This window comes from Anolis sagrei, chromosome 3 (genome assembly GCF_037176765.1).
Source record: "Anolis sagrei isolate rAnoSag1 chromosome 3, rAnoSag1.mat, whole genome shotgun sequence".
In the NCBI taxonomy this organism is placed as follows: domain Eukaryota; kingdom Metazoa; phylum Chordata; class Lepidosauria; order Squamata; family Dactyloidae; genus Anolis; species Anolis sagrei.
Genome location: NC_090023.1, coordinates 148,038,598 through 148,060,730, shown reverse-complemented (window position 1 = coordinate 148,060,730; position 22,133 = coordinate 148,038,598). Strand labels below are relative to the sequence as shown.

At 37.0% G+C, this 22,133-nt stretch overlaps 1 protein-coding gene across 5 annotated transcripts in view; it reads left to right on the top strand.

The window, feature by feature from the left end:
• NDST2 (N-deacetylase and N-sulfotransferase 2) overlaps nt 1-22,133 on the top strand; it is an 83,727-nt gene that overhangs the window by 34,346 nt on the left and 27,248 nt on the right. For 3 of the 5 annotated variants that reach the window (XM_060769168.2, XM_060769166.2, XM_060769169.2), the window contains one exon: nt 5,732-5,848. The gene's annotated coding sequence lies outside the window, so the exon portion shown is untranslated. Of the gene's footprint in view, nt 1-5,731; nt 5,849-16,330; nt 16,632-21,421; nt 21,503-22,133 lie in introns of those variants that run through there. The other 2 variants (XM_060769167.2, XM_060769170.2) reach the window with 2 other exon arrangements.

The window sequence follows — 22,133 nt, the reverse complement described above, 5'->3', positions numbered from 1 at the left end:
GAGGTAGGGTCCAATTGATATGGCAGCATTATTTCATCATTCTTTTTTAATCTCTCTCATTTTTTTAGCTATTATACAACAAGCTCTTCGGAAATTGCCAACCCAATTAGATATTTGCAGTTTGGATTGTCTTTTGATTTGCTTCAGTGTTCATTTTTATTTTATTTTTCAATTTTACTTCCTCTGTTTCAGTTTTCACTCAATCAGAGTTCAGACTCAAGAGACATTATGTACAAACTTTGGAAATAATTGGGGAAAAACTTTTAAATAACTTCACAAAGTATCATTTTAACTGGAACTTAATTAGACGTTTACTATCTAAACTGAACTCTCATTTGTTAGATGCTTTCAGCTTCTTCTTTTTTAATTCTCTCTCTTGGAATCGGCAGCAATTTTGATAAACTTAACAGGAAACTTTTTAAAAAATAACAAAACTCCATAGAGATTATCATCCTAATTGCGTTTTTGTATATATACACACACACTTTATCTGGAAGCATAGTTTCAGTTCTGGAGTTTTTGCTTAGTTTCAGTAATTTGCCAGTCTCAGCTTGGAGGGGCATGGCTTCCCAAATGTGCTCCTAGATGTGCTATGCCTGCAATGTTAAGTGCAATTGAGGGCAAATCCATTTTTTGTAATATGCACCTTCAAAACTGAAGTGCACGTTACATTTGATGACCCATTATACTTGATTAAATACAGTATTTTATTGGCATATGTGAAATAATATGGTTTACTTGATGTGTGGGAAATTGTATACCAAGGAAATAGTGAATACTCTCTGTTCTATCATGGTTGTTTCAAATTTGATTATTTCTTAATACTTGCATCCTTGGTTAGTAATATAGTCACATGCAAAATTGATTCTCTGGTGATATCAGATGATATTCCAGTGTCTCTAGAATTACATGTTTCTAATGCTTCTAAATTGTTTAGTCTGTGGTGGTTTAATGTTTCATTTCTCAATTATGAACAGTTTAGGGCGAAAATGACAGCATATCTGATGGAATATTTTAAAATGCATGTTCATAACTATTGATAGGAAGCATGTAAAGCCTACGTTCGGGGTGAAATTAGTGTGTGTGTGTGTGTGTGTGTGTGTGTGTGTGTGTGTGTGAACCTTAAAAATACACAAGGAATTACTGAACACAGGGCTGAAATCTCAGTTTGCTGTTTCTACTTATTAGGAACTTACTGAGAATTGCAAAAAGTTGAATATGTATTAAATAATATTCTGCCAAAACAAGCTGAACTTGCAGAACTTGTCTGTGGCAAACATATTGACAAAATGGGCAATGTCCCAATAGGATTCTGGCAATGTAATGTTTTTCGGCAATAAAAATGAAACCAGTAACACAGCCCTGCAAATTTGAATTGTTTAGAAGTGTATTCAGATTTTGTAGGAACTTGGTGTTCTAAATCAAGAAATAACCACAGATTTGCTCCATTGCATACTGGTTGTTTTTTTTCAATTTGCTTAGACATTTTTATTTTGTAATGTGTGATTAAGTAATACTTTTTGTAGAGTAAAAAGTAAACAGTAAAAAGAGGGTCTTATAATAGACTTTCAAAACACTTTAATTATTTGAAACACAAAAAAAATGTTGAAAAGCACTGAAATGATTCACCTTAAAACCTCAGTGTCCACACTTCATCAAAACTGAGTAACAACTAAATTGAGAAAAATACCAAATTTGTGAAAGAACATGGTCTGGTGTGGCATTTTTATCGTGTCCTTGTAAGTTAACCTCTAGTGCAGTGGCACAACATGTGTCCCTCCAGGTATTTGGAACTCGCACTCCCAGAATCCCTAGACAGCTTGTCCCAATGGTCAGAATTCTGGGATGATCAGAGCAAAATCAGACCAAAAGTACATTTAGTCCTACATTCTGTTCAAATAGTAAACTACCTGTTGCAAGTAAACCGTGAGCCAACAAGCACCCTCCCATTCATTTTCATCAATAATTCATAATAGATCAAATATGCTAACCTTCCATTTTAGCTTGAATTATTCACACAGTATTCACACAGAAGCACTTAACACACAATGTATCTCTTCAGTTATATCTGGCGCATACCCTTAAGATTAATTTACTATATTAAAAAGCACATACAGAGTTTTCTTACAATTCATCACTTAATTATAATTCAGCCTGAACCAAATGTTTCCCAGCTCCATGTGGGCTCAGTTCAAAAGCTGCTCTGCCACAAGGAGAGCTATTAAGCACTGGCAGGCAGGATCTGATCTGATAAATAGCAAAATGCATCATATTGTCCAGCATACCTAAAATTTCTTTTCTCTATCTAGAAGAAGTAGCATTTTAAAGTAGGCCATCTTGGAGATTCCGGCTTTCAGTTTTCCATCAAGCAATTTGAATCTGATTTTCAGGACTTCACAATGATTCTTCCCCGCATAATTAGCAGTGGGGTCCAGCAAAACCATTAATTCTATCTCAGTTCTGTGTTCCCAGCCTATGAATGTAGTGTGTGATATTGTGATATGCAGCATGTAATATCCACAACCTTCTCACCAACAAATGTGTTCATGATTTGATCCATTTACATCATTAGCTGCAGTGGCACTTATAGTTGTCCTCCACTGTAGCCCCTTGAGGGCCACGATAAAAGAGCCTCAGAAAGAAGGTTTACCACACCCTCCTCTACATTGTATTTCCAGACATTTTCTGTGGTGCCACTATCATTGTCTGTGAGAAATCCTTTGCCATTGTCACCTTCCACTATGGATGCTGCCCAGTAACTGTTTGGCACACTTAGTCTGGCTCATCAAAAGCTTATCTGACATGGGAGACCCACCAGTACAGCTACTGCCTTCAGCATAACCTCTTGCCTCACAGGAGCATGAAGTCCCATTACCACTGAAAGCTAGTGCCAATCATGAGTTATATATATACCCAGAATCTATTTGGAGGCCTTTCAAAGAAATTTGAAAACACAGATTATTTGGCCATCATATATCACCTCAAGAGATACTTTACATTAGAATTAGTGGGTAAACAAGAGTGACTTCCCTGAAATGTTGGCCCTAAAAGAACAACTCCTTGCCAGTTGGAACAGTCCATGGAACTTCATTATACCTTCCTTGAAATAACCACCCTTCCTCAAGTAACAGGTATTGTTGATGATGATGTTGACATTGTTGTTAGTTACCTGTCTCTCCTTACAACTTAAGGAGGGATACAAACACAGTTAAAACACAATACCATTATATATGTGTGTGGGGTGTGTATAAGTGTGTATACACATACACACACACACACAATACAAAGTATAACTCATGATTTCTAAGCTGTAATCAGGTCTGGCTTTTTTGTGAATTTGTTTTCGTTCCAAGTGAGAAGCATTTAAGCATGAAGTTAAGTATTAAAATATATGTGCATAGGGTTAAAATAGAGTGATCTCTGTGACTCACACAAATGGGCCACCTGTGCAATGCATCATTTGGAACCTTCTAGAGTTTTACATAAATGTTTTGGCATTAGACCCTTCTCTTCCCACATACCATACCAGGGCACTCCCCACTTCACTCTCAGTTTTTCCTTGTCTGCAGCAGCATCATGAGAAATCACTATAACTTTTCTTTCCATTTATGATCTGACTTGGATTGATTGGATTATTCTATTTCCTTCTGCATTTTGGCTAGATTTCTTTTTCTGTCACCATGGTTTGGACTTCATTTGATTTCAGATCAAACTTCCCTGGCTGTTCTTCTCCTAAAGAACTGTTTATAGCAGTGGTTCCCAACTTTTTTTTGACCAGGGACCACTTTGAACAGGGACCACTCTCCAAAAGTAGTACCAAAAGGGTTACAAATAAGTTTTTGGTCAACTTTAGATTCAGTTTGGGGTGCTAATTCAGAAAATTGCATTGGATAGACCACATCAGCTCTACTTTCCGATACAGAACAAATGCTTCTAGAACATGGCCATATAGCCCGAAAAACCTACAACAACCCAAACACATGCATCATAGCAAATATAAATATTGCATTGAGTTGCATACTGAATTGATTTAAAATAAACTTCTCATTTGACTGCATTTCTTTAGAAAATGTTAAAATATGAATATAAATGTGCAAACCAATATACACACACAACAAAATACTTTTATTCATATACTTATGTTGAGTGGGGAGAGAAGGTGATGTTCACATGTAAAGAGCTTGGAGGGAAGTAGTTTGAGAATCATTGCAAAAGCCTATCTGCTTCCCCATAAATAAGATTTTCATTATAGGAAAAGTAGATACTGAATTTTGATATATTAATGGTCAAATGGACAGCAATAAGAGCTATGATTATTTTCCTGCACAGAACTATGTCAAGGAGAGTTTGCATTATGTCATTCCTTTAAAAGTCTTGTGGCTCCAAGACTGCTGAACAGATCCATTTTCATGAAGCCTGTTACTCTCTTGCTGTGCCAACTTTACTGGTTATTGATATATTTCTGGGTTGAAAATGCTTACTTTATTATTTAAAGCCTTGGATAGTTTAGGACCAGGCTGTATTAATGTAGTCTGCTCTGAGGGAAAGCCTTCTCTGTGCCAATGCCAAGGTTGTGACCATGTTGTTATTCTGCTACCAAGAGACATAGAAAAGCTTGTGTTTTTCTTCTGTAGTGGCTTTCAGACTCCTGTGGTGTGTCTGTGCTATACAGTTATATCTATTTTCCAGCCTATCAATTGTCATGGCTTCATCCTAAGGAATCTTGACATTTATAGTTTGATGGGGTACTTACATTTCTTCCAAAGATCCCTGGCCTACTCCCTTGAAATAAAATTCTGATGGTGGCAGCCTATGCTATAGAATTAAACTGATTTAATTCTCAAATTTTCTCTTTTAAGTATTTCACCAAATGTTAAATCCATCAGCTCCATCCCCCACTACCACAGTCACACTGGTAACTGGTTGTCATTTCCGGTGTATTCTCTGCTTAAATTTATGAAAATATATGTAATGAAGGATTTACTTGTAAAACACAAGCTGTTTCTGAAAGTTCTCAGGAACAGAAAACTAAAACATGTGAGAAAATAAAACATTAGTTACATAATGGAAGATAAAAGGGAACCAAAGTAATTGTCCTTCAGTGTTTTCATTCTCAACATCTTTGTATTTAGTAACACTCATACTATTTCGTTACTGCTACCAAGGCATTTCTGTATCTTATGTTGTCCTCAGTTAATGTGCATTCAAGAAATATAATTAATTTCGGTTGATATGCTGTTTGTCATATTATAATTGCGTGCATTTTCTCTATTTTTACAATATATTTACCCCTCCCTCCAATATATCAAATTGATGTTTGTGCCGTTCATTTTTCAAATGTGCATTGAAGTAATAAGTACATTCAAATTACTCTACAAAAGGAAATGAATTTTATCTTTATCTTATTTCTAACATTAATTTTTTGAATTAAATTAAGCTGTCAAATTGATATTTTATTTATAGGTAGAATGAATGGGAGTATTTTCTAATAAATGGGACCTTGCTTCAGATACACATAATGTATTTATACATAATATCTACATATTTTGAAACCTTAGGCTACAACACACTATAGGCTAAAGCATGTATTTTTAGGGATTGTATCTTAAAAACAACCAGGAAAAATAACTACAGCCTTGCAGTTTAGGTTGTTTAGGTCTCAAATACAGATGGAAGGCATCTTGATATCATTCAAGTGAAGAAATTGACTTATGTTTGTTCCCTTTAATAGGTCTCCTTCATATGAAGCCATTGAGTACCATGAGCCCACTGAGAAAGTGATTGCAGATTGTGCTCACATTGTTGCATCCAAAATTGTGTGCGGATCATTCTTGCACTGCATTTCCAGGTAAGCAACTGGATTGTTCTATTTCATTGTTATCTATTTCTGCCAAACAGAGAAGGCTAGGAATCCATATGGCAAATGCACTGTATAATTAATCTAATTCGACGCCATTTTAACATGGCTCAATGCTGTGGAATCAATTCTCTGCTAAAATGTGCCTCACCAAACGACAAATCACAGGACTCCATAGCACCAAGCCATGGCAGTTAAAGAGGTGTCAGACTGTATTAATTCTACAATGTGGGTGCATCCCATGATGCTCTGCATTCTTGACACATTGACCTCTGACTAAATTGTTATCTTAAATAATTGATATTAAATTGCTGATGTTCCTTTCCCTGATTTTCATGCCTCCTTTCTCTGAGTCAATCCTGCTTTCCATATGACATCTTCTGTCTATAAATTAAATAGGGTGATAAAATGCATCCTGTCTTCACCCCCTTGCCAATTTGAATTCATTCTGTTTCTCTATATTATGTGCTGACAGGGTCTAGTCGAGAGTATAGGTTACTCATCATATAAGGAACAAAAGATTAAGTAAAGTAAATATACACAAGATACACAACCTCCTGTTACCATGTTAAATAACCAATCTGTGGGGTCTCCAGACTTGCTATTATGTGTGGTGTACATTGGGTTATTTGGGCAGGAGTGGTTCTGCATTCTTTCTTTTACTTTTAGTCAAGAGTTTTCCTTAGCAGAATTTGGGGATGACTGAAACTAAGGTTCATATTAAATCGCAGTAATGTCAATGCAGGAAAATTGCAAACCACTGCAGCTTCTGCCTTCCAGGTTCAGAGACAGGCGTGACTCATCTGGCCTTGTGTGTGTGTGTGTGTTTATTATCTTATTTTGTTACTGAGGGATGGTAGTCATAGTATGTTTTGTAGCTTTCCACCAAACAGGTAGAATTTTTATTTCTAAGGATATGAGGATAGCATAAACAAGATCATTCCTTTTTAGTATCCGAGATGAATTAGTCTAAGAAACAGAGGCTTGTTTTATTTTGTTTATACCCCAGCTTTCTCCCAGTATGGGATCCAAGACAGCTCACTACGAAGATTGAAAACACCGCTGGAAAAAATATTAAAACTGTTAAACAATTAAAGATAGTACTGACTTAAACAGTTTAAAATGTAACAATGATACATATAGCAGTTTTTATTTCCCATTAAAAGATCCTCCCACTGAGGCCAGTTAGTCTCCTAAAGGGGGTTTAAATAAAAAGGGAGGGAGTAGAGAGAATGCATGCTTGAAAACAGCCACTTAGCAATCCCTTTGCTGAAGTCCTGGGTAGAATTTTGAGCCTACATCTCCGTAGAATATTTTCAATATTCATGCCTTCTTTGCTAAGCTGTTGCTTTGCTGCAAGATTCTCATGACACAGAATTGTAGCATCACTCTGATAAGAATTAATGGTACTAACAACATTGTGAGCACTTGTCTAGAAGACATGTCCGGGAATCCTTTTTTGATTCAGTAAAATCCAAGTTGTTTTCATTGCTAATATTAGATGTCACTTAAAGCAAACAGAAATGATACAAATTAAGACTGAAATGTTTTATTGTCTTCTTCCCCGGCCCCATACTTGATCTCTCCTTGCATACTTCGGATTTTCTCCAAGCAACTGTATTATTATTTAAAAATTCTTTAAAGTTCATAGAATTATAGAATTGGAAGAGACTATAAGGGCCATTCTGTCCAACCACCTATCATACAGAAATACATAATTAAAGCACTCTTGACAGGTGGCCATCCAGCCTCTGTTTAAAAACCTCCAAATAAAGAGATCCACCAGACTCTGAGGCAACACATTACACTGTTCAATGGCTCTTGCAGTTGGAGGTTCTTCTTAATTTCCTTTCCTATAGTTTGACTCAGTTGCTTCATGTCAGGCATGGGCAAACTTCTCCCCTCCAAGAGTTTTGGGATTCAACTTCGCAATTCCTAGCAGCTTATGTTTTAATATGCGTATTCTATGGAGTGTCTTTTAATGCTTATGTATTTTGATTCTCTGTTTTAGCAGTGTTGTAACCCTCCTTGAGTTGTGAGGAGAGGCGGGTAAGAAATATTATTATTATTATCAGTGGTATACTTGCTCCATATCCTAATCTCTGGAGCAACTCCAACTTTCATATATTTAAACATGACTGTCATGTCACTTCTTTACCTTGTCTCCAGGCTAAACATCCTTAGCTATCTAAACTGAGCTTCCAAACCATTTAACATTTTGCCCTCCCTCCTCTGGACGTGTTCCAGCTTGTCAATACTCTTGTGATCTTGAGGTCTTTTGAATGGGAAGTCCCTCCAGAACTGTCACCTATGTCTTGTTGAGGATTAATTGAATCTTTAAAAGTTTTAATTAAAATTAGTATGTGGCAAAATAAAGTCTGTGTAGTATTTTTCATTCCTATCTAAATGATGTTTTCTTAGTAAAGAAAGTAAAATGAAAAGTGCCACTCCAGATTCTTTTCCAAAATAATTGTAATATTTGATACTACTTATAGACTTGCTTGCTCTGTTACCAGAATTTCAAAATCAAAACTGGAAGGCCAGCAAGCATGCTGTCAGGTGTGTCTTGAAGTATATTTACTAAACCTTTTTAGATAAAGAAGGAATGTCCACTTGAAAGGTTTGTGAAAGATCATAAGGCATTCATAAACAACATAAAGAGGTGGCAAATATTCTTATTAAAAGACATTTTTTTGAAAAGTTAAGTAAAAGTATTTCTAAAAGCAGCTCCATTGGTTGCCAATAAGTTTCCGGTCCCAGTTCAAAGGGCAGGTCATTACCTATAAAGCCCAAAACAGTTCGGGTCTGGCCTGTCTTCATGACCGCATCCCCCCCATGAACCGGTGTGGGCTCTAAGATCTGCCGGGGAGGCCCTCCTCATGGTCCTGACACTGTTGCAAGTGCGGTTGGTGGGGATGAGGGAGAGGGCCTTCTCGGTGGTCACCCCTCAGCTCTGGAACTCCTTCCTCAAGAGATTATGCAAGCCCCAATACAGCCTTGCACTTTATCCCATGCCCTCTTCCCATGCCTATAAGTTTTATTTAATTATGTTTTAAATAGTTTTCATTTTGTCTTCTGTTTTTAGCCACCTTGTGCCTTGTGTAAGCTGCCTCAAGTCCCTTTGAGGAGATGGTTGTGGATACAATAATAAAGTAGTTGTTGTTGTTTGATTAATCTGATTTAAAAGTATGTGGGGAGGCAAAGATTTAAACACAACCTGATGCATGAGCACAGATCTTGAGCTGGGTTAAAATTAGGGATAAAATCAGTAGTTTCTCTGCATTTTCCCAGAGAATATATTCCAAATACTATCTTTTACGATCCACCAGTTTGCTTAATAAAAACAATGCACATTTTAAATTCATAAACATCTTTTACTTGGTGCAGTACCCTTGCTGAACTGGCATTTACTTGGTTTATTGAACAAGATTTTGTGAATAGGTCATGGTTCTCTCAGATCTATAAGGATTTAACAACATGTCTAAAGTAGGAAAACAAACTTTACCTTTGGGATATTGCTTCCTCTCGACTCCTCCCCCCCTCCCCTGGCTCGGGCGAAAAAATGAAGAAAAGAAACAGTGGACAGAGTTAGACAAAACCACCTCCCCTATTCCCCTCTAAACTAGAATGGCTATTTTTAAATTTGGATTTCTTTATTTAATTTAGAATGCAGATATTCAAACCAGGATTGATTTTATTCCTCATAATATCTGTTATTAATTTCATAGATACTTAGAAGGTAAAATACATCTGAATTGTTGGCTCCCAAGGATGGAGTATACAGGATGAAAGGAAGCCATTGTAGCTTGTCTTTTTTTCTTGTAGTCATTACCCAAATTTGTTACCTGCTACACCTTGTTCAAGTCACAGTTGTTTGGATGGTTATTAAGAGATCCCAGTGCTATAGTATTAATGTTGAACTGCTGGGTTTTAATGGTCACCTGTAGTCTGGTTGGCACAATACGGGCAGCTCAGCAGACAGACCTCAGGTCCCACTAAAGGTATTGCTGGCATTTTAATATTGAATGTTATATTCAGTGGAAGTGAGAAACCAATTCAGATTTAAAAACTACAAGAGGATGATATCTTTATCAAAACCAATTAAAATGTCATGCCACACAAATGGTTAGAAATTTTTCAGTGTTTCCAGAACTCTTCGATTCTTTGCTTGCTAAATATTAATGAAGATGAGAAAAAAATGGTCTGGATGTTGGGACTGACAAATCTACATTTTCTAAGTCTGTGGAGTACAGGGGATGTCAGACAGACCTAATTAGATTTTTTTTTAAATGAATGTCCTAAGTAGTAGTTACTCTAAGTAGTGGTTACTCTAAGACTATATGTTGGATTTGTCTTTAGTATTGATTAGGTAATATCCATAGAGGAAACATCACATCTGTGAAAGCAAAGGATGCACCCTATATACTTATTTTTTAAATGAATCACCCCCTCCATAAGTAGAGTGGCAAAAGGCTACAGTTTAATGCATCCTAGGAGAACATATATGAAGCAACAGTTGCCCCTGTTGTCTCTGCTATGGCAACTTTTCTGGCCTTTTTAATGTCTGGGTGGGAAAATGGAAGCAGCTGGCCCTCTTTAAGAAAAATTCCCATGCTTTGCAGATGACATCAAATGTTTTGTTTTAAGGCAGGAAACTCATTTCCAAACCCTGTTCTCATCATTCCATTTTTTAATAATTTGGCAAGCTTTGCAGGTGTGGAGCCACCATTACCCAGGAAGTTTTGGTTATCTTTGAAACCACTTATGTAAAAATTTGAGATACTGCATTTCATTCATTTTATCCTTTATTGCACATATTGTCAAAAAGTATACATTACAAAGCTGCCTTTAACTGAAAAGTTCTTATGTATCCAGAAGAACATGGGACTACAGCTGAAAATCGACATTTTATTTATTGATTTATTTACTATATTTATACCCCGCCCTTCTCACCCCAAAGGGGACTCGAGACATTTTGACATAAGAGAAGTATGTGTTTGTCTTTGGAGAAGTGATTGTGATTCTATTTCTTATGCAAAGCAACAACCAAGTGCTTTGCAGGGCCTAGAAAAGAAAGATGTTCACAACTGATGAAACTGTGATAAGTTTTGTAAATTAGACATGTACAAAAAGATTACCCATCATTCAAAAAGTAATGGGATTGAAAGCTATAGAAATAATCAAGTCCCTCTGAATAAAGGAAAGAATTTTTAAAGACAGTTGGAGCTCATACGACAGACTCGTAACAGGCTATCATTAAGACATCAAACTTTCAACAGAAGTTGATTAACTTTCTGCAAAAGATGTTTGAATAAAGGAAAAAAAGAACATATAATTTCAGTCCAATTAGAAGTACTGATAAAAGCCCCATCCTTCTTTAAATTACCCCATCACGCCTTGAAATTACCCCATCAATGCTAAAGGTACTAAAGAAGTTGACATTATAAGTGCTGACTACAAAAAACAGCATATCACTGTGATGCTGTGCATCACCACTGATGGTCAGAAGTTGCCACCATATTTAATTTTTAACTTTAAAAAAACATACTGAAGAATTGGATTTTTTTTTCAAAGATGTTACTTTGCATGTACAAAAAATGTATAAATAACAGCAAGACTTATGGAAGACTGTATAAATGTTATGTGGGATAGACATCCTGGAAATCTTCATAACGTAGCTAACACGCTCGTACTTGGTGCATTTCATGGACATTTGTCTGACCAGTTCAAAAATAAAACCAGGCAAAAAATGGTTGCGATTCCTAGTGGTATGATTGAAGCCACTCAACATTTCAGTCAACCAACCATTTAAGGATTACTTCAGAAAACATTGTAAATCCTGGTTCCACTGATCCTGGTTCCACTGAAATTAAGGAAGCACCAGCATCAGAATTGGCTGAATGTGTATCAACAGCTTTGAAGCTAATCCCAGAAACAAAAGTGTAGTGCTCTTTTATAAAATGTAGAATCACAAATGTTCTAAAGCAGGGGTCCTCAAACTAAGGCCCGGGGGCCAGATATGGCCCTCCAAGGTCATTTACCCGACCCTCACTCAGGGTCAACCTAAGTCTGAAACGACTTGAAAGCACACGACAACAACAACAATCCTATCTCATCAGCCAAAAGCAGGTCCACACTTCTCATTGAAATGCTAATAAATTTATATTTGTTAAAATGGTTCTTCATTTTAATTATTGTATTGTTTTACATGTTTTTTGCACTACAAATAAGATACGTGCAGTGTGCACATTCATGTTTTTTTCAAATTCTAATCCTGCCCTCCAACAGTTTGAGGGACTGTGACCTGGCCCTTTATTTAAAAAGTTTGAGGACCCCTGCTCTAAAGAGTCTAAATCACTTGGAAAATGACATCTTTTGCGATATATAGTAACCTCAAGATTAGACTTCTGTAATGAGCTATACATTGGACTACCTCTCTCCCAAATGTGGAAATTGGCCACAGGAACATATCATATCAGACCCATATTAAACCACTCCACAATTAGTTTCTAGGCAAAGTACAAAGTATTGGTTATGACTTTTAAAGCCCTACATAATTTGCATCCAGGATGCCTGCAAAACCTATTTCTCCTGTACAATCCACCCCAGACGCTGAGGCCCACTGAAGGACACTTACTTCAGCCAATCAGAAGCAAACTGACAGTGATCACCTAAAGAACCACTCCTAGACTGTGGAATTATCTACCAAAAGAAATCCAACAGCTAAATGAGCTGTCAGATTTTAAGAGATAATTAAAGTCTTATCTCTTCCGGCAACCCAACCCAGTCAATTTGCAACCTAGGAATTTTAATTTTACATTCTGTTAGTACCGTGTTGTAATATTTATTTTAATATATGTGTTTTCATGATATTATATTTTATCTAGGCATTTTAGTTGTGTTGTACCTTTCTTGAGCTATGAGGGGAGGAGATAACAAATAAAAGTGGTGATAATGATGATGATGGAGAAGATAAGGATGATTCAGAAGATTTAGACTGATGAATCAGGAAGAGATGAATAAAATACCATACCCATTTTATTTTGTATGCCTTGTTTACATTTAATGTTCTTCCATATTATTGTTGTAGTAAATTAAATTCTATTTTTTATAAAGAATTTGTTAGATATATTGAAATTAGTGTGCATTTTAGAATCAATGAAATACGTAAGTTACAATTAATGAATATCCATTCATCATTTATGAAGGAGTCAGAATAGTGGAGAGAAGTAAAAGGGAATTGGATCTGTGGTGTACTGAATCCACAACCTTACTAACAAGCTCCCTTTGCTGTCAGGGCACTGATTACTTAAACACTGCCATGATTTCATCAACATCAACATAAAGGAAATTGAAGAGAATTGAAGTTCTTATTTTGCTCCAGTTTAAACTGCATGGTGTGAACATTTTGCTTCTCTCTGCAATATGTGAGATTCAGTCTGCTGAAAGGAGACATTGCTGTTGCCACAGGCCAAAGGAGATGCTTACTTGATAGATCAGGATTTCATATTGGCATGTACAAAGAGGGAAGACAAACAATCATGTAATAGTTTCCTTTAGGGCAAATGTAGCAAGACTTTCTAAAGCTGGTGCTTTCAGATAAAGCCTGTATGATAGAGCATCCAAGTTGTCACATGATCATGGTGTATAATCAGTAGCCAGTCCCATCTCATGAAGACTAATGACTTTATATTTACCAGGGGCAGCAGCTGTCACTTTTTATGGTGTCTTAAGGTACAAGATGTTCAAGTTGGTAGCATCTGTACAATCACACATGATTGATTTCTATACTGATCCTCCACTGGTTATATCTGCATCTTGTGATTCTGGTATAATTCCTGAGTACCTGTAGATCTGAGTAGGATTACAGTGTCATTAAAGATGGTGCCCTGGCTGCAGCTCTGTGGAAGGTTCAGCAATTGATACTCTTAGTGCTTCAAGGAGACGTTGTAGAACACTCAAGTGTGGATTTTAGCTTACCAGTTTTCAAGGACAGGGAATGCCTGTCAGCCCTGTTGTGTTCAGGGAGACATTTTAGAGGTGATTTTCTATCCTTTTTGGAGAAAAAAGTAGAAACACTAGCCTTACCACATGTAGATCGATCAGGCAATCAATAGCAATGACAGTGTCCATTTGACAGTGAAGTGCTCACTGGTCCCATCCCCATTACTTTATCAAATTACATTTGACATTTCAGGCTTTGATGGGTAAAAAACTCTTCTTAGTCATTCCGAGGGACTCTACGCAACCAAGAAAATCATACCTTGTGTTGGCTGATGTTCTGATATATGCTGTATGTGATGATTTGCATCCCAACCTTCTTTGATTGCTAAAGCACTTCAAAAAGAATTGCCATTTACAAAGCATTCTGCCCAAAGATCTGAATGAGGTGTGTGTATGTGTGTTTCCCAAAAAGGTACCTTCACATTGGAGTTGGGAGGGAGGTAGTGTGAACTGGTTGGTGGGAGATAACTAGGGCCAGCAGCTCACATGATCCTTTCTGCCAGGAAGTGGGTTGAGTCACAACTGGATTTTAAATTCGCTGGTGCTATTTATTTTTTTAAAGAAATATGGTGTTTTCGGATATTCTGTGATCAGTATACCAGTAGATTGGTATTAGCATACCTCTGCATAACCAAAGACAACTCAGCCATAATAATAATAATAATAATAATAATAATAATAATAATAATAACACACTTTATTTATATTCTGCTTTATCTCCCTGGAGAGTCTCAGAGCGAATTACAGTACACATATAAGGCAAACATTCAATGCCTTTTACACAACAAACAACGACAAACAATACACAGATAAGATAAAGGTCTTCCCCTTTTTCATCTCCGGCATTTGGAGGCGATGCTCAACTCCGGCCATGGGTAGGCGCTTTTGTTCCATTTTACAGCCTGCTGTCTGTAGACATCTCCAATCTTTTTGCCTGCATTTCTGCGTGGGGTGCCCTTTTACCTGCCCGCCGAGGCGTTACCTATTGATTTACTTGCATTGCATGCTTTCGAACAGATAGGTTGACAGAAGTTAGGACTGACTGTTGGGAGTTCAACCGAGCTTGTTGCTTTGAACTGCTAACCTTCTGGTCAGCGGCTTTTCTGCAGCTAGCGGTTTCAATATGTTTCAATATGTTTGCATACATGTGGCTGCCAGTAATATGGAAGGAATTTTTTTTTACAAGAATCTCACATTGAAGTGAGTTTGCTCAGGGGGCATGTGCTGCTGCTTAAGACAAATCACCTTGATGTCTGTGGCACTAATAAGCCAAACTTGAGGTCTGTGCAGATTGGGAAAATACAAGGCAATTCTTTTTTTTTTTTTCCCTTCCCATGTAGACAGGCCATCTGTCATTGTTGGAGTAAATATTAAAGTGTGCTTTTTATTCAGCATGGCAAATATATTCCATTTTTCATGTTTACAGTTAAATGTATTTAAATCTCATTTAAAACTGGAGAAAGTGAACAGCTGATGGGTTGTTAATCCTTTCCTAAAATGCAGTAGGCCCTCCACTTTTGCTGGGTTTAAGGATACAGAGCCCTTGTAATAGTGGAAAAACACAAATAATAGACACTTTTTTAAACCTGAGAGGATACCTCTCTAGCAGTCTCTAGGTCCACTAGTGGAGGTTGACCATCGAGTCACCCTGGAGGTCATATAGAGAACATATTAATCAAATCTACAAATAATCAAATCTGCAAAACTTAAACGTGTAAATGTGGAGAGTAATCTGTAGAGATATGTTAGATTTTGACATATTATATTTACATTTAAATTTCCTAGCTAAATGCCATCTTGAATTTGATTAGCTTGTAAAAACATTTAGCAAATGTGTGTTATTTGAGCTTCACCTCTACAGTTTAATGGCATTACAGTACAGTATATGATACGAAAAAGGAAGGTGGAAAGCCTGCAGGTCAATTTTAAACAATGTTAATAAAAGCTGTAACTCTTCTGAGCCAGCAGACATGGTACCTTGTTAGACTGGTATAGTTTCTTTTATCCTTGTCAGTCTCATAACTTGCACTGGAGATGAATGTATTATTTATTAAGTGCCTCTGAACAAGGCAGGCACTTAACAGAGATGGTGAAAAACAGGCCGTTCAGCCCACAGGCGTACAAGCAAAGAGCCTCAATGTCTTCGGAAAGGGGCTTGTAAATGGAAGTAGTTCTTAGTGCTTTGTTTGTGTTTTTTCTCCAAAGCTTCCAGGCTCTTCCATTTCATGAGGTTGTATTGTCAGACTTGTGCTCTGTCCACTGAGCTATAGCCAGAACTCTTAAGTTAATATAGGCAGTTGTTCAAATCAGTGCCATTAAAATGTTTTCATTGACTTGCTCTTAGCTAGTTCATACAATATGTATGTCCTCTCCATGTGTGCAATCCCAGTCAACCCCATAAAGGCATTTGTGCACACAAGTATAATGTAAGGGGAGGAGGCAGTTGCAGCTCTCTGACAGCTGTTCTAGTGTGGTGGCAAAACTATCTCTTTCGGCACAAGGGTTGTTGCTGACCATATCTTTCGCTATCTGGTGCACTAGTTAACTCTATTTTGGCTTGCGTGGACAGAAAAAGCCTTCTGTGACTTAGCCTAGAAGCCATCTAAAAGGTTACATGAACTGTAATCATTAGCTCGATTTGGAAAAGTGCACAAATATTTGCAAATCCAGCTTTGGTTGTATTGAAATCAAGAATGATGATTACCCTTTGAACCCTAGTTTCTTCTGCTCAGTCACACAACATTGCATTGTGTGGAATCTCCTTCCTCAGGTGAGTTGTTTCTCTTACGAACTTTTTATTATAGGAATGTTTCCATCCAGAATCAGATATTAAGATGAGACCATTAAGAATAACACTTTAAAATCTATTGTATTCTGAATAATCATTTTTATTAAGAATAGCAGAAAAAATAAATCATAAAGCACTGTAGAAAAAATATTTTGTGCAGTTTTTTCAACTGCACAATATGTTATGGGAAGCTGGTAGTTGTGGTTATGATGGAGACATTTGTGTTTCCCCAACTGGAAAATTGGAATAATTGTCATGAGGGAGAACATGGCTGTCCAGCAGTAGAGAGGTAGCTGTAGATAGAGAGGTAGCTTATTTTGAAAACAATGGTACTTTGGATTGTCCCAGCTCTGTTTGAATAAGAGAGAGCAAAAGTGAGTAAGAAACACGTAGAAAAGGAGAGAAAGAACATTCTAGTTTTACAAACAATTGCTGTCAACCACCTGCCCTCAGTAAATGGGTAAGAAGGATAACATACAAATACTTCAGTTAACACTGTTCCTGTTTCTCTCTGTCTCATCTCATAGGAGGTACCAAAGATATTTTAGTCTCTGCTGAGATAATCAATTATAGCATAGGTTGCTTTGTGGAGATAGATTATCTACTGAATCTTTTTGTTGTGTATATTTTAAGGGGAAATAATTGGATAGCTTTTTTTGTTGTAGTGTATCAGAGTACAGGTGCACAACAGAAGAAAACAAATGAACTATGAATAGAATGAGCTTTCCTTAAACATAATTCTATCTCCTTAGTAGGGAGATACAGATATTAGAAAGATATAGATATTTTTAAAAATATTTTATTATGGTATAAACACAAATCATTAAACCATATTCCAAGTGTTACAAGCATAAATCCCGAGTAATTCAACAAATAGTAATGGCATTATGCTAGTTTACACTGATGTAAATTATATTTTTCCTTCCCTCCCTCCTCCACCACAGTATATTTCTACTAATATTTGTATATAGATATAGATATAGGTATTACCTTAACTGAAAACTATTTGAGAAGAGTAGTGCAGCTTAGAAAAGCCCTATACTTGCCTTGTTCTGAATATTTTGAATTTTGAATCAGGAGCGACTTGAGAAACTTGCAAGTTGCTTCTGGTGTGAGAAAATGGGCCGTCTGCAAGGATGTTGCCGGAGTATGCCCAGATGTTTTACCATCTCGTGGGAGGCTTCTCTCATGTCCCCACATGAGAAGCTGGGGCTGACAGATGGGAGCTCACCACACTCCCCAGATTCAAACTGCTGACCATTCAGTCAGCAGTCCTGCCAGCACAAGTGTTTAATCCATTGCGCCATCGTATAATAGAAATGCTTTTTTATTTTTTCACTGTTACAAGTAAGATTACTGCCGAAGACTTGGAACAAAACAGAACATAATTTTTAGACAGTGTTGGGCATATTTGTGGTCATTGTAATATAACGTGTGATTTAAAATTATTTGTATTTAAATCAGGATCATTGCAACTATAGTTCTGTATGGTTTATTGCTTCCCTGTCCATCTTCAAGACAGCTATGTTTTTAGCTGCTCTCTGGTAGTCTGTCCTTATAAAACTTGTGGATCAGACATATGTGTATTTCCTCTTCTTCCCGCTGGAGCAATTGACCTCATTTAAAAAAACATGAGACTTAGGGCAGCCATATTCCTGGGTCCCCTATTCTCAGAACGAAATCTGTCAAAATAGAGTGGGTAAAATGGCCATTGCTCAATCATGTGGGTCTGTGATTAAGTAATGCAGGGGATGACTTTTTGTAGTCAGCAGGTCCATGTTTCCCCTTAAATTGATTTTGGTGATGATGACTTTAAAATATCAAGTAATCCCTACTCTGTAAACATGGAAACGATTTATCAGAGTTCTCTCTCACTGACACCATCTGTTGTATATATAGAGGAAAATATTTGCCTCTGTTTCTTTATTAATTCTTCTTTCCTTTGTTAAATACAACAGGCATGAGGAAGAGATACGATATCGATCTTTACAAACATTTTAATTTTTTCAAAAGGACCTATGCCTCTTCAGTTAAGTAATCTTTCTTGAAAAATCTACATCCTGTTCCCATAACGTCTAAATGACCTGGAAGAGGATTTGGCCATCTCTTATCTAAATGTTGATGCCAAGATTAGAAAACCACAAACAGCAACAGTTAGAATATCTCCAACAGTCCTTTCCATAGCACTTTCACCCACTTAGAATTGTAGTTCTTGGGGATTATTATTATTATTATTATTATTATTATTAACTTTATTCATATCCCATCTTTCTCCCCGTGGGGACTCAAGGCAGCTAACAATCCCACACTTTAGTCAGCTTTAAAAAGCACAATATAAAAGTTTAAAAGCAATTAAATAGTAGAATGTGGTAAAAACAGATTAAATATAATAAATACACTTAAAATAGCCTTTAAAACTCATAGCGCTACAGTTTTTGCAGACTGTTCTGTTGAAAACTCCAGACTTCAAGATCAAAAACAGCAGCATGAAGTGCTACTTGATGATTGTTTAATGCTATAACAACTGTAAAATCCACCTGACCTTTTCAGGAAAGAACAAGGAGGGCCACCACACTAGACGGATTAGTCAGAAGAGCTTCCTTTACTTTCCACTGGGACACGTGTAGTTTATTTAGCTGACAGGAGCAAATTCTGGAACACTGCTTTTGAAATATGAAAATGTCTTGGGCTTTTTTAATGTCTAGCCCTCAAGGGGACAGGTTGAGCCTCTCGCATGGATCAGAATGTTTTATTAGTGTCTATAAGGAGCAAGTGGGAGGACCAACCCAACATAGATGATGTTACTCCCATCTGCTGGAAATGAACATATCACAGGTAGGATCTACCTCTGAGGATGCTTGCCATAGATGCAGGCGAAATGTCAGGATAAAATGCCTCTAGAAGATGGCCATATAGCCCGAAAAAACCTACAACAACCCAACAATCTTTTTCCTATAAAAATGCTCTAGAACATGGCCATATAGCCCAAAAAAAACCTACAACAACCCAACAATCCTTTTCCTATGGCACTATGGCAGAGGGAGTTTCTGTTTCTTAGGTTCTCCCATGACTGATGAAGCTTTTGCCACTCAGAGAAGGAGATCCGGGCAGTCTCCAAGTTACAAACAAAATAAGCTCTGTAGGTTTGTTCTTAGATTGAATTTATATTTAAGTCAAAACAGGTACATTTTAAAGTGTAACTCCAGCCATACACATATACATACACATACACACACACACACACTTTAGCTTTGGATACCATAGGGAAAAATTAACACCCTGTGGGGTTTGTTTTGCTGTCTGTACCCCTGTTCAGAAGATTTCACCTCACTTTCTGTCCCTGTGATAATTGGACTTTGAAAAATGTGGCTTGTTGTAGAAACAAGGATTAGTGAGAGAGCTTCAGTGGAGACACATTTTCCCCATGATCATAGAATCATAGAATCAAAGAGTTGGAAGAGACCTCATGGGCCATCCAGTCCAACCCCCTGCCAAGAAGCAGGAATATTGCATTCAAATCACCCCTGACAGATGGCCATCCAGCCTCTGCTTAAAAGCTTCCAAAGATAACTCTTTCAAGAATGAATTTCCCTTCTGAGGGGTAGTTTTCTCTCACTACCTATTGTCTCACCCCCGTTCTTAACTATGAGTTGTTTCTAAGTCAGATGTTTGTAACTCAGGGACTGCCTGTTGTTCCTTTTTAAAAACAAGATTTAAGGTACGTTACTCACATTGACCCATGGATTAGTTGACCCAGGATTTTTGTGGTTGATTTGTTGACTAAAATTTCTGGGCATATACATGAGTATATAGGGCAGTTCAGGATAGCTAGCTTACTTGGAGAAAATAATATCTACAATATCTCATAGAAGCAAATTACACTGATGGATGGATTGGTAGATGGATAATGTTCAAGGTGAATTTGTGAGTTCATGACTAAATAGAGAACATTACATTGGGATCTAGAAGTTGGAAGTTAACAAGTTTAAATAAATTAGATATCTCTAGTGAGATACGTGAGAATGAGACAAAATAGATGTACATTTGGAAAGTAATGCAGTGTGTGGGAATGATGTCCTGTAGCTGGTATGACTAGAAATATTTACTTTTTGCTTTAAAATTATTATTTACAATTATTTTGCATGTAATTGCTAGGCATTATTTAAATTTTATAGCATTCTCTTAAAAAGTGTTTTTTTTAAAATATGGAATTATTTTTAAATTTCTGGTTTGCTTTTAAGATATAACGATGCAGCTTCTGTACAAACTAGATGCTCTTGACACTACGCCATATCGTCCCTTCCTAGTGCCTTTTATTCAGACTTCATCTATTGTGCCACTGGAGATTAAACAATGAATTTTGTGTCTCGCAGATATATATACACATTCTCCAGAAGTAGCAGATTCTCTGTTTCCACTTCCGTTTTAACATGCTTTTTTCTGCATTGAAACCTTACTTGGGTTTAGTAGCTTGAGTAGAGAGATTACTGTTGGGTATCTTATTTTCTTTCATTATGCCTTTCAGTTCTTCTCCTTCATGCCAGACCCATGACATGCTTCCAAAACTGCTCCATGCACCTTGTGCCAGCTGGCATGCCCTTTGGCAGTGAGACCTTGTTAAAGATATCAAAGCTGACAGATTCTTGAGTAGCAATCTAATATAGGCTTTTCATTTGTGTGTGTTCTTGTCGTGAGGAACATGCGACAAACAAGCTCTTGTTTAAGACCTTTACTGAGACATAACACTGCTTGCTTTCCTTCTCTGTTTTCAGCCTCTCTTTTGCCTTCATCGCTTGTTTCTGACCAGTCTATCACAGTGCATAAGAAAAACTTCTACAGGATCAGAATCAAAGGTCTGCATTTATTTGACACAGTGGCCAGCCTGTTGCCCGTGTAAAACTCACTAGTAGAAAACAAGTGCAGTAGCCCCTTTTGCACAGACCATGGACATACAGTCTAGCATTCTACAATATACTAGCTGTCCCATGTCACACATTGCTGTGTCCCAGTCTGGTGATCTGGAAAATAAAGTTATGAGAAAGTGTTGGTTTCTAATATGTGTAATTTCTTTATGCTTGTGGGTAAACAGTATTTCTTGCTGTTTGTCTGTGTTGACGTGGAGATTGTTTGGTTTGCCTACTCTGGAACATGCAAAATATCATTGTCCTTCTTTAGGAGTCCCTTTCAAATCTATGATACTATCTCTGTGTGTGTGAATCATATATATCTATATATATCTATGGCTGGATGGCTCTTTGTCAGGAGGGCTTTGATTGCGTTTTCTTGCCCTGGTGAAAGGAGTTGGACTAGATGGCCTTAAGTATTTTCTGTTGGCCATGGAAGTTCTGTGTGGGAAGTTTGCCCTAATTCTGTCATTGGTGGGGTTCAAAATGCTCTTTGATTGTAGGTGAACTATAAATCACAGTAAGTACAACTCCTAAATGTCAAGGTCTATTTCCCCCAAACTCCATATGTGTTCATATT